Genomic DNA, 13,831 nt, shown 5'->3' with positions numbered 1-13,831 from the left:
CACAAAGGGAGGGAACGTTGTGTTTGTTTAATATTGTTTTAGGACTATGAAAATGGACTAAAGAATTAGCCTATGGATTATGAAAACAACCAAAAGAAATGTGAAAATGGGAGAGGAGAAATGACTAGAGACAGTGTTGTTTAACTCACTGACCATGACCCATGAGTTCTTCTTACCTTTGTTCAGTAGAAAAGTCTCCCTCTCTAAACTTTATAGGTTGATCCATAGACTGGTCACTCTTCATGGACACACAGCTGGGTACAGGGGAGGCTGGTCTCTCCTGCTTGATTAGTCTTCAACACAACAGAGACAAACATTACATCTCTCATCTACTCTGAGCTCAGATGGGGAAACATAAGAAGAGTTTCATTACAAAACGCAACATTTCACTTTACAGAAATGTTCGTAAATTAGTCTTTATTGTTTAAAGAAATTAGTAAAGAGATTGGTGTGTTTTTTTCACTATCTAATCATTACATGGGGTAGTTCAACGACAGACATGTATTTGTTTAAAATCTATCACTTGATGGTTTCATTTCAGAGACAAATAATGTTTTTTGCTAAATGCAATATATCTGCCTCACTCTCAGAGAAATCAGTACTACTGCTAGGTTTAATACAGTAATAATATATATCTGCCTCACTCTCAGAGAAATCAGCAGTACTGCTAGGTTTAACACAGTAATAATATATATCTGCCTCACTCTCAGAGAAATCAGTAGTACTGCTAGGTTTAACACAGTAATAATATATATCTGCCTCTCAGAGAAATCAGTAGTACTGCTAGGTTTTACACAGTAATAATATATATCTGCCTCTCAGAGAAATCAGTAGTACTGCTAGGTTTTACACAGTAATAATATATATCTGCCTCACTCTCAGAGAAATCAGTAGTACTGCTACGTTTAATACAGTAATAATATATATCTGTCTCACTGTCAGAGAAATCAGTAGTACTGCTAGGTTTAATACAGTAATAATATATATCTGCCTCTCAGAGAAATCAGTAGTACTGCTAGGTTTAACACAGTAATAATATATATCTGCCTCTCAGAGAAATCAGTAGTACTGCTAGGTTTAACACAGTAATAATATATATCTGCCTCACTCTCAGAGAAATCAGTAGTACTGCTAGGTTTAATACAGTAATAATATATATCTGCATCACTCTCAGAGAAATCATACAGTCAAATATAACAAATTACTACATTTTTAATAAAGATATGTACAAATGATACATTTGTGACATCAATATATATATATATTTTTTAAAATATTCAAGAAATGTATATGTGATCTGTTTGTAAATTTTTTACATTTAACACTTTTTTAGCAGATGTTCTTATCCAGGGCCTGGTTTCCCAAAAAGCATCTGAAGGCTAAATTAATCGTTAGAACCTTCATAGGAACATCGTTAAATCTCAGAGCTTGAAAGAGAGCGACCCGTCTCTACCTATTTTACTGGTTTGTGACTCACTGACTCCACCCCCAGCCAGAGGGGAATAAAGTAGCCCAGGAGTTAACACACTCAGGTCAGGGAGAGTTGGAGAGGCAGGTTTATAGTTCCCCCTAGACACTCAGGAGTTAACACACTCAGGTCAGGGAGAGTTGGAGAGGCAGGTTTATGGTTCCCCCTAGACACTCAGGAGTTAAAACACTCAGGTCAGGGAGAGATGGAGAGGCAGGTTTATGGTTCCCCCTAGACACTCAGGAGTTAAAACACTCAGGTCAGGGAGAGATGGAGAGGCAGGTTTATTATTCCCCCTAGACTCTCAGGAGTTAAAACACTCAGGTCAGGGAGAGATGGAGAGGCAGGTTTATGGTTCCCCCTAGACACTCAGGAGTTAAAACACTCAGGTCAGGGAGAGATGGAGAGGCAGGTTTATTATTCCCCCTAGACTCTCAGGAGTTAACACACTCAGGTCAGGGAGAGATGGAGAGGCAGGTTTATGGTTCCCCCTAGACACTCAGGAGTTAAAACACTCAGGTCAGGGAGAGATGGAGAGGCAGGTTTATGGTTCCCCCTAGACACTCAGGAGTTAAAACACTCAGGTCAGGGAGAGATGGAGAGGCAGGTTTATGGTTCCCCCCTAGACTCTCAGGAGTTAACACACTCAGGTCAGGGAGAGTTGGAGAGGCAGGTTTATGGTTCCCCCTAGACACTCAGGAGTTAACACACTCAGGTCAGGGAGAGTTGGAGAGGCAGGTTTATGGTTCCCCCCTAGACTCTCAGGAGTTAACACACTCAGGTCAGGGAGAGATGGAGAGGCAGGTTTATGGTTCGCCCCTAGACTCTCAGGAGTTAACACACTCAGGTCAGGGAGAGATGGAGAGGCAGGTTTATGGTTCCCCCCCTAGACTCTCAGGAGTTAACACACTCAGGTCAGGGAGAGATGGAGAGGCAGGTTTATGGTTCCCCCTAGACTCTCAGGAGTTAACACACTCAGGTCAGGGAGAGTTGGAGAGGCAGGTTTATGGTTCCCCCTAGACTCTCAGGAGTAAAAACACTCAGGTCAGGGAGAGTTGGAGAGGCAGGTTTATGGTTCCCCCCTAGACTCTCAGGAGTTAAAACACTCAGGTCAGGGAGAGATGGAGAGGCAGGTTTATGGTTCCCCCTAGACACTCAGGAGTTAAAACACTCAGGTCAGGGAGAGTTGGAGAGGCAGGTTTATGGTTCCCCCTTGACGATCAGGCTCTGGTTGTGGGGGATGTTCAGCTTGGGGTTGTGAGGAGCTGATAACAGTAACCCGCATGGATTTCGTAAAAGAGCTGTTTCGTGAAACCATCAATAACATTACACTTGGAAAATGCTTGTGATCTACCTCCTGTCTTAGACCACTAGAACAGCTGAGTGATCTACCTCCTGTCTCAGACCACTAGAACAGCTGAGTGATCTACCTCCTGTCTCAGACCACTAGAACAGCTGAGTAATCTACCTCCTGTCTCAGACCACTAGAACAGCTGAGTGATCTACCTCCTGCCTCAGACCACTAGAACAGCTGAGTAATCTACCTCCTGTCTCAGACCACTAGAATAGCTGAGTAATCTACCTCCTGTCTCAGACCACTAGAACAGCTGAGTAATCTACCTCCTCCCTCAGACCACTAGAACAGCTGAGTAATCTACCTCCTGTCTCAGACCACTAGAACAGCTGAGTAATCTACCTCCTGTCTCAGACCACTAGAACAGCTGAGTAATCTACCTCCTGCCCAGACCACTAGAACAGCTGAGTAATCTACCTCCTGTCTCAGACCACTAGAACAGCTGAGTAATCTACCTCCTGCCTCAGACCACTAGAACAGCTGAGTAATCTACCTCCTGTATCAGACCACTAGAACAGCTGAGTGATCTACCTCCTCCCTCAGACCACTAGAACAGCGGAGTAATCTACCTCCTGTCTCAGACCACTAGAACAGCTGAGTAATCTACCTCCTGTCTCAGACCACTAGAACAGCTGAGTAATCTACCTCCTGTCTCAGACCACTAGAACAGCTGAGTAATCTACCTCCTGTCTCAGACCACTAGAACAGCTGAGTAATCTACCTCCTCCCTCAGACCACTAGAACAGCTGAGTAATCTACCTCCTGTCTCTGACCACTATAACAGCTGAGTAATCTACCTCCTGTCTCAGTCCACTAGAACAGCTGAGTAATCTACCTCCTGTCTCAGACCACTAGAACAGCTGAGTAATCTACCTCCTGTCTCAGACCACTAGAACAGCTGAGTAATCTACCTCCTGTCTCAGACCACTAGAACAGCTGAGTAATCTACCTCCTGTCTCAGACCACTAGAACAGCTGAGTAATCTACCTCCTGTCTCAGACCACTAGAACAGCTGAGTAATCTACCTCCTGCCTCAGACCACTAGAACAGCTGAGTAATCTACCTCCTGTCTCAGACCACTAGAACAGCTGAGTAATCTACCTCCTGTCTCAGACCACTAGAACAGCTGAGTAATCTACCTCCTGTCTCAGACCACTAGAACAGCTGAGTAATCTACCTCCTGTCTCAGACCACTAGAACAGCTGAGTAATCTACCTCCTGTCTCAGACCACTAGAACAGCTGAGTAATCTACCTCCTGTCTCAGTCCACTAGAACAGCTGAGTAATCTACCTCCTCCCTCAGACCACTAGAACAGCTGAGTAATCTACCTCCTGCCTCAGACCACTAGAACAGCTGAGTAATCTACCTCCTGTCTCAGACCACTAGAACAGCTGAGTAATCTACCTCCTGTCTCAGACCACTAGAAAAGCTGAGTAATATACCTCCTGCCTCAGACCACTAGAACAGCTGAGTAATCTACCTCCTGTCTCAGACCACTAGAACAGCTGAGTAATCTACCTCCTGTCTCAGACCACTAGAACAGCTGAGTGATCTACCTCCTGTATCAGACCACTAGAACAGCTGAGTAATCTACCTCCTGTCTCAGACCACTAGAACAGCTGAGTGATCTACCTCCTGTCTCAGACCACTAGAACAGCTGAGTAATCTACCTCCTCCCTCAGACCACTAGAACAGCTGAGTAATCTACCTCCTGTCTCAGACCACTAGAACAGCTGAGTAATCTACCTCCTGTCTCAGACCACTAGAACAGCTGAGTAATCTACCTCCTCCCTCAGACCACTAGAACAGCTGAGTAATCTACCTCCTGTCTCAGACCACTAGAACAGCGGAGTAATCTACCTCCTGTCTCAGACCACTAGAACAGCTGAGTAATCTACCTCCTGTCTCAGACCACTAGAACAGCTGAGTAATCTACCTCCTGTCTCAGACCACTAGAACTGCTGAGTAATCTACCTCCTGTCTCAGACCACTAGAACAGCTGAGTAATCTACCTCCTCCCTCAGACCACTAGAACAGCTGAGTAATCTACCTCCTGTCTCAGACCACTATAACAGCTGAGTAATCTACCTCCTGTCTCAGTCCACTAGAACAGCTGAGTAATCTACCTCCTGTCTCAGACCACTAGAACAGCTGAGTAATCTACCTCCTGTCTCAGACCACTAGAACAGCTGAGTAATCTACCTCCTGTCTCAGACCACTAGAACAGCTGAGTAATCTACCTCCTGTCTCAGACCACTAGAACAGCTGAGTAATCTACCTCCTGTCTCAGACCACTAGAACAGCTGAGTAACCTACCTCCTGTCTCAGTCCACTAGAACAGCTGAGTAATCTACCTCCTCCCTCAGACCACTAGAACAGCTGAGTAATCTACCTCCTGCCTCAGACCACTAGAACAGCTGAGTAATCTACCTCCTCCCTCAGACCACTAGAACAGCTGAGTAATCTACCTCCTGTATCAGACCACTAGAACAGCTGAGTAATCTACCTCCTGTCTCAGACCACTAGAACAGCTGAGTAATCTACCTCCTCCCTCAGACCACTAGAACAGCTGAGTAATCTACCTCCTGAGTAATCTACCTCAGAGCCCCCTCTCTGGCACTGCTCTCCTGCTTCTCATCTTCAGCATCCACCACTTCCTTATCCTGCTTCTGACTCTCAAAGCCTTCTGGGAGTTCTGGACTAAGAATCGTCTTGAACATCTTCAGCTCGTTCTTCACAAATGTCATCATTTTCTCTTCAAGCAACTGAAATAAATCAAGTAAATAAGTTAAGCAAGAGAAGAAAGGCTTTCTCATTAACACATTAATGAATGATTGACAGATCAACTTTACTTGAGGTCAACAAAAACAAATGTTCATAACAGGACCACATACACTGAATATGGAGGCCAGGTCTGTTTGATGACTCTGGGAAGACTGACCACTGAGAATCTCTGACTCTGATCTCTCCTGTTGGTTTCTGTGCACAAAACATGAGATTACATCTCCTCATCCAGGGAGTACACACACACACACACACATACACACACACACACACACACACACACACACACACACACACACACACACACACACACACACACACACACACACACACACACACACACACACACAAAGGGAGGGAACGTTGTGTTTGTTTAATATTGTTTTAGGACTATGAAAATGGACTAAAGAATTAGCCTATGGATTATGAAAACAACCAAAAGAAATGTGAAAATGGGAGAGGAGAAATGACTAGAGACAGTGTTGTTTAACTCACTGACCATGACCCATGAGTTCTTCTTACCTTTGTTCAGTAGAAAGTCTCCCTCTCTAAACTTTATAGGTTGATCCATAGACTGGTCACTCTTCATGGACACACAGCTGGGTACAGGGAGGCTGGTCTCTCCTGCTTGATTAGTCTTCAACACAACAGAGACAAACATTACATCTCTCATCTACTCTGAGCTCAGATGGGGAAACATAAGAAGAGTTTCATTACAAAACGCAACATTTCACTTTACAGAAATGTTCAGTAAATTAGTCTTTATTGTTGAAAGAAATTAGTAAAGAGATTGGTGTGTTTTTTCACTATCTAATCATTACATGGGGTAGTTCAACGACAGACATGTATTTGTTTAAAATCTATCACTTGATGGTTTCATTTCAGAGACAAATAATGTTTTTTGCTAAATGCAATATATCTGCCTCACTCTCAGAGAAATCAGTACTACTGCTAGGTTTAATACAGTAATAATATATATCTGCCTCACTCTCAGAGAAATCAGCAGTACTGCTAGGTTTAACACAGTAATAATATATATCTGCCTCACTCTCAGAGAAATCAGTAGTACTGCTAGGTTTAACACAGTAATAATATATATCTGCCTCTCAGAGAAATCAGTAGTACTGCTAGGTTTTACACAGTAATAATATATATCTGCCTCTCAGAGAAATCAGTAGTACTGCTAGGTTTTACACAGTAATAATATATATCTGCCTCACTCTCAGAGAAATCAGTAGTACTGCTACGTTTAATACAGTAATAATATATATCTGTCTCACTGTCAGAGAAATCAGTAGTACTGCTAGGTTTAATACAGTAATAATATATATCTGCCTCTCAGAGAAATCAGTAGTACTGCTAGGTTTAACACAGTAATAATATATATCTGCCTCTCAGAGAAATCAGTAGTACTGCTAGGTTTAACACAGTAATAATATGTATCTGCCTCACTCTCAGAGAAATCAGTAGTACTGCTAGGTTTAATACAGTAATAATATATATCTGCATCACTCTCAGAGAAATCATACAGTCAAATATAACAAATTACTACATTTTTAATAAAGATATGTACAAATGATACATTTGTGACATCAATATATATATATATTTTTTAAAATATTCAAGAAATGTATATGTGATCTGTTTGTAAATTTTTACATTTAACACTTTTTTTAGCAGATGTTCTTATCCAGGGCCTGGTTTCCCAAAAAGCATCTGAAGGCTAAATTAATCGTTAGAACCTTCATAGGAACATCGTTAAATCTCAGAGCTTGAAAGAGAGCGACCCGTCTCTACCTATTTTACTGGTTTGTGACTCACTGACTCCACCCCAGCCAGAGGGGAATAAAGTAGCCCAGGAGTTAACACACTCAGGTCAGGGAGAGTTGGAGAGGCAGGTTTATAGTTCCCCCTAGACACTCAGGAGTTAACACACTCAGGTCAGGGAGAGTTGGAGAGGCAGGTTTATGGTTCCCCTAGACACTCAGGAGTTAAAACACTCAGGTCAGGGAGAGATGGAGAGGCAGGTTTATGGTTCCCCCTAGACACTCAGGAGTTAAAACACTCAGGTCAGGGAGAGATGGAGAGGCAGGTTTATTATTCCCCCCTAGACTCTCAGGAGTTAAAACACTCAGGTCAGGGAGAGTTGGAGAGGCAGGTTTATGGTTCCCCTAGACACTCAGGAGTTAAAACACTCAGGTCAGGGAGAGTTGGAGAGGCAGGTTTATTGTTCCCCTAGACTCTCAGGAGTTAACACACTCAGGTCAGGGAGAGATGGAGAGGCAGGTTTATGGTTCCCCCTAGACACTCAGGAGTTAAAACACTCAGGTCAGGGAGAGATGGAGAGGCAGGTTTATGGTTCCCCCTAGACTCTCAGGAGTTAACACACTCAGGTCAGGGAGAGTTGGAGAGGCAGGTTTATGGTTCCCCCTAGACACTCAGGAGTTAACACACTCCAGGTCAGGGAGAGTTGGAGAGGCAGGTTTGTGGTTCCCCCCCTAGACTCTCAGGAGTTAACACACTCAGGTCAGGGAGAGTTGGAGAGGCAGGTTTATGGTTCGCCCCTAGACTCTCAGGAGTTAACACACTCAGGTCAGGGAGAGATGGAGAGGCAGGTTTATGGTTCCCCCCTAGACTCTCAGGAGTTAACACACTCAGGTCAGGGAGAGATGGAGAGGCAGGTTTATGGTTCCCCCCCCCTAGACTCTCAGGAGTTAACACACTCAGGTCAGGGAGAGTTGGAGAGGCAGGTTTATGGTTCCCCCCTAGACTCTCAGGAGTAAAAACACTCAGGTCAGGGAGAGTTGGAGAGGCAGGTTTATGGTTCCCCCCCCCTAGACTCTCAGGAGTTAAAACACTCAGGTCAGGGAGAGATGGAGAGGCAGGTTTATGGTTCCCCCCTAGACACTCAGGAGTTAAAACACTCAGGTCAGGGAGAGTTGGAGAGGCAGGTTTATGGTTCCCCCTTGACGATCAGGCTCTGGTTGTGGGGGATGTTCAGCTTGGGGTTGTGAGGAGCTGATAACAGTAACCCGCATGGATTTCGTAAAGAGCTGTTTCGCGAAACCATCAATAACATTACACTTGGAAAATGCTTGTGATCTACCTCCTGTCTTAGACCACTAGAACAGCTGAGTGATCTACCTCCTGTCTCAGACCACTAGAACAGCTGAGTGATCTACCTCCTGTCTCAGACCACTAGAACAGCTGAGTAATCTACCTCCTGTCTCAGACCACTAGAACAGCTGAGTGATCTACCTCCTGCCTCAGACCACTAGAACAGCTGAGTAATCTACCTCCTGTCTCAGACCACTAGAATAGCTGAGTAATCTACCTCCTGTCTCAGACCACTAGAACAGCTGAGTAATCTACCTCCTCCCTCAGACCACTAGAACAGCTGAGTAATCTACCTCCTGTCTCAGACCACTAGAACAGCTGAGTAATCTACCTCCTGTCTCAGACCACTAGAACAGCTGAGTAATCTACCTCCTGCCCAGACCACTAGAACAGCTGAGTAATCTACCTCCTGTCTCAGACCACTAGAACAGCTGAGTAATCTACCTCCTGTCTCAGACCACTAGAACAGCTGAGTAATCTACCTCCTGTCTCAGACCACTAGAACAGCTGAGTAATCTACCTCCTCCCTCAGACCACTAGAACAGCTGAGTAATCTACCTCCTGTCTCTGACCACTATAACAGCTGAGTAATCTACCTCCTGTCTCAGTCCACTAGAACAGCTGAGTAATCTACCTCCTGTCTCAGACCACTAGAACAGCTGAGTAATCTACCTCCTGTCTCAGACCACTAGAACAGCTGAGTAATCTACCTCCTGTCTCAGACCACTAGAACAGCTGAGTAATCTACCTCCTGTCTCAGACCACTAGAACAGCTGAGTAATCTACCTCCTGTCTCAGACCACTAGAACAGCTGAGTAATCTACCTCCTGCCTCAGACCACTAGAACAGCTGAGTAATCTACCTCCTGTCTCAGACCACTAGAACAGCTGAGTAATCTACCTCCTGTCTCAGACCACTAGAACAGCTGAGTAATCTACCTCCTGTCTCAGACCACTAGAACAGCTGAGTAATCTACCTCCTGTCTCAGACCACTAGAACAGCTGAGTAATCTACCTCCTGTCTCAGACCACTAGAACAGCTGAGTAATCTACCTCCTGTCTCAGACCACTAGAACAGCTGAGTAATCTACCTCCTCCCTCAGACCACTAGAACAGCTGAGTAATCTACCTCCTGCCTCAGACCACTAGAACAGCTGAGTAATCTACCTCCTGTCTCAGACCACTAGAACAGCTGAGTAATCTACCTCCTGTCTCAGACCACTAGAAAAGCTGAGTAATCTACCTCCTGCCTCAGACCACTAGAACAGCTGAGTAATCTACCTCCTGTCTCAGACCACTAGAACAGCTGAGTAATCTACCTCCTGTCTCAGACCACTAGAACAGCTGAGTGATCTACCTCCTGTCTCAGACCACTAGAACAGCTGAGTAATCTACCTCCTGTCTCAGACCACTAGAACAGCTGAGTGATCTACCTCCTGTCTCAGACCACTAGAACAGCTGAGTAATCTACCTCCTCCTCAGACCACTAGAACAGCTGAGTAATCTACCTCCTGTCTCAGACCACTAGAACAGCTGAGTAATCTACCTCCTGTCTCAGACCACTAGAACAGCTGAGTAATCTACCTCCTCCCTCAGACCACTAGAACAGCTGAGTAATCTACCTCCTGTCTCAGACCACTAGAACAGCGGAGTAATCTACCTCCTGTCTCAGACCACTAGAACAGCTGAGTAATCTACCTCCTGTCTCAGACCACTAGAACAGCTGAGTAATCTACCTCCTGTCTCAGACCACTAGAACTGCTGAGTAATCTACCTCCTGTCTCAGACCACTAGAACAGCTGAGTAATCTACCTCCTCCCTCAGACCACTAGAACAGCTGAGTAATCTACCTCCTGTCTCAGACCACTATAACAGCTGAGTAATCTACCTCCTGTCTCAGACCACTAGAACAGCTGAGTAATCTACCTCCTGTCTCAGACCACTAGAACAGCTGAGTAATCTACCTCCTGTCTCAGACCACTAGAACAGCTGAGTAATCTACCTCCTGTCTCAGACCACTAGAACAGCTGAGTAATCTACCTCCTGTCTCAGACCACTAGAACAGCTGAGTAATCTACCTCCTGTCTCAGACCACTAGAACAGCTGAGTAACCTACCTCCTGTCTCAGTCCACTAGAACAGCTGAGTAATCTACCTCCTCCCTCAGACCACTAGAACAGCTGAGTAATCTACCTCCTGCCTCAGACCACTAGAACAGCTGAGTAATCTACCTCCTGCCTCAGACCACTAGAACAGCTGAGTAATCTACCTCCTGTCTCAGACCACTAGAACAGCTGAGTAATCTACCTCCTGTCTCAGACCACTAGAACAGCTGAGTAATCTACCTCCTCCCTCAGACCACTAGAACAGCTGAGTAATCTACCTCCTGTCTCAGACCACTAGAACAGCTGAGTAATCTACCTCCTGTCTCAGACCACTAGAACAGCTGAGTAATCTACCTCCTGTCTCAGACCACTAGAACAGCTGAGTAATCTACCTCCTGTCTCAGACCACTAGAACAGCTGAGTAATCTACCTCCTGCCTCAGACCACTAGAACAGCTGAGTAATCTACCTCCTGTCTCAGACCACTAGAACAGCTGAGTAATCTACCTCCTGTCTCAGACCACTAGAACAGCTGAGTAATCTACCTCCTGTCTCAGACCACTAGAACAGCTGAGTAATCTACCTCCTCCTCAGACCACTAGAACAGCTAGTGAGTAATCTACCTCCTGTCTCAGACCACTAGAACAGCTGAGTAATCTACCTCCTGTCTCAGACCACTAGAACAGCTGAGTAATCTACCTCCTGTCTCAGACCACTAGAACAGCTGAGTAATCTACCTCCTGTATCAGACCACTAGAACAGCTGAGTAATCTACCTCCTGTCTCAGACCACTAGAACAGCTGAGTGATCTACCTCCTGTCTCAGACCACTAGAACAGCTGAGTAATCTACCTCCTGTCTCAGACCACTAGAACAGCTGAGTAATCTACCTCCTGTCTCAGACCACTAGAACAGCTGAGTAATCTACCTCCTCCCTCAGACCACTAGAACAGCTGAGTGCGTCATTAGATGCTTTTTTTGCCCTTCCACTTGACTTTATACACAGAAGATCTCTGCTAAACATAGAATCATATAGTTTATCCATCTCTCTGTGTCAGCAGATGATTTCAGAACAAAGTTGACTACAAATACGAAGTTGCCAATGTCTTTGCATTTGATAAAAACAAGCGACGCATAAAATTATTCTTCAAATGAAAACCGAGATGACTACATTAAAATATGAACAGTAGTCTTTAGGCCTATTTCAATCATATTGTTCAATATATTGAGTAATATTTTGATACTTGTAGGCTACTGTCTGAAATATGTCTCAATACATTTCATGATGTGTATCCAAACATGAACACAATGATGTGCCAAATCTGTGATTTAGTGCGTTTTTATTGGGTAAGCATTAGACTAAGCCTCCCCAATACTTGCAGCCATAGGTGCTAATAGAAGCTGATCCTGGGTCAGTATTGTGACATAACTATAATGTTAAGGAAATATCTGAATGGAGAAAACTGATCCGAGAGCAGCGCTCCCTTTCTTTCCATCCTAACAGTATTGATACATGCTCCACCAGACGTGATACCTTGTAGTGCTGCTGATCCAGATTCTACTGGTCTGACTGAGGATATGAACTCTGACCTGTCCACCAGACGTGATACCTTGTAGTGCTGCTGATCCAGTTTCTACTGGTCTGCCTGAGGATATGAACTCTGACCTGTCCACCAGACGTGATACCTTGTAGTGCTGCTGATCCAGTTTCTACTGGTCTGCCTGAGGATATGAACTCTGACCTGTCCACCAGACGTGATACCTTGTAGTGCTGCTGATCCAGTTTCTACTGGTCTGCCTGAGGATATGAACTCTGACCTGTCCACCAGACGTGATACCTTGTAGTGCTGCTGATCCAGTTCCTGCTAGTCTGCCTGAGGATATGAACTCTGACCTGTTCACCAGACGTGATACCTTGTAGTGCTGCTGATCCAGTTTCTGCTGGTCTGACTGCGGGTATGGAGCTCTGCCCTGTTCACCAGACATGATACGTTGACCTTATACCTTGTAAATAAAAAAAAGGAAATAGTAACACAAAATAACAATAATTACGCTATAAGGATTACCAGTACTGAGTCAATGTGCAGGGGTACCAGGTAGTTGAGGCAATAATGAGGCTATAAGGAGTACCAGTACTGAGTCAATGTGCAGGGGTACCAGGTAGTTGAGGCAATAATGAGGCTATAAGGAGTACCAGTACTGAGTCAATGTGCAGGGGTACCAGGTAGTTGAGGTAATAATGAGACTATAAGGAGTACCAGTACTGAGTCAATGTGCAGGGGTACCAGGTAGTTGAGGTAATAATGAGACTATAAGGAGTACCAGTACTGAGTCAATGTGCAGGGGTACCAGGTAGTTGAGGTAATAATGAGACTATAAGGAGTACCAGTACTGAGTCAATGTGCAGGGGTACCAGGTAGTTGAGGTAATAATGAGACTATAAGGAGTACCAGTACTGAGTCAATGTGCAGGGGTACCAGGTAGTTGAGGTAATAATGAGACTATAAGGAGTACCAGTACTGAGTCAATGTGCAGGGGTACCAGGTAGTTGAGGTAATAATGAGACTATAAGGAGTACCAGTACTGAGTCAATGTGCAGGGGTACCAGGTAGTTTAGGTGAGGTAATATGTACATGTAGGTAGGGGTAAAAGTGACTAGGCAATCAGGATAGAGATTATATCTCTTCATCCAGGGAGTGCAACCCCCCACACACACACACACAAAAAAAAAACACACACACACACACACACACACACACACACACACACACACACACACACACACACACACACACACAGGGAGGGAACGTTGTGTTTGTTTAATATTGTTTTAGGACTATGAAAATGGACAAAAGTATTAGCCTATGGATTATGAAAACAACAAAAAGAAATGTGAAAATGGGAGAGGAGAAATGACTAGAGACAGTGTTGTTTAACTCACTGACCATGACCCATGAGTTCTTCTTACCTTTGTTCAGTAGAAAAGTCTCCCTCTCTAAACTCTAT

At 44.6% G+C, this 13,831-nt stretch overlaps 1 long non-coding RNA gene across 2 annotated transcripts; it reads right to left on the bottom strand.

The window, feature by feature from the left end:
- Positions 1-237: 237 nt before the first annotated feature.
- On the bottom strand, positions 238-13,826 carry LOC123740286 (uncharacterized). Of its 2 annotated transcripts, none has more exons than XR_006768279.1 (3): positions 13,794-13,826; positions 12,740-12,829; positions 238-293 (listed from the first exon to the last, which is right to left on the bottom strand). It is a non-coding gene; the product is annotated as an uncharacterized lncRNA (long non-coding RNA). The 2 variants fall into 2 exon arrangements; XR_006768278.1 differs by lacking the exon at positions 238-293 and adding an exon at positions 6,204-6,244.
- Positions 13,827-13,831: the final 5 nt, after the last annotated feature.

The sequence above is a fragment of the Salmo salar genome, unplaced genomic scaffold (assembly GCF_905237065.1).
Source record: "Salmo salar unplaced genomic scaffold, Ssal_v3.1, whole genome shotgun sequence".
Classification (NCBI taxonomy): domain Eukaryota; kingdom Metazoa; phylum Chordata; class Actinopteri; order Salmoniformes; family Salmonidae; genus Salmo; species Salmo salar.
The sequence above is the reverse complement of the archived record's forward strand: the minus strand, read 5'-3'. Positions and strand labels throughout refer to the sequence as shown.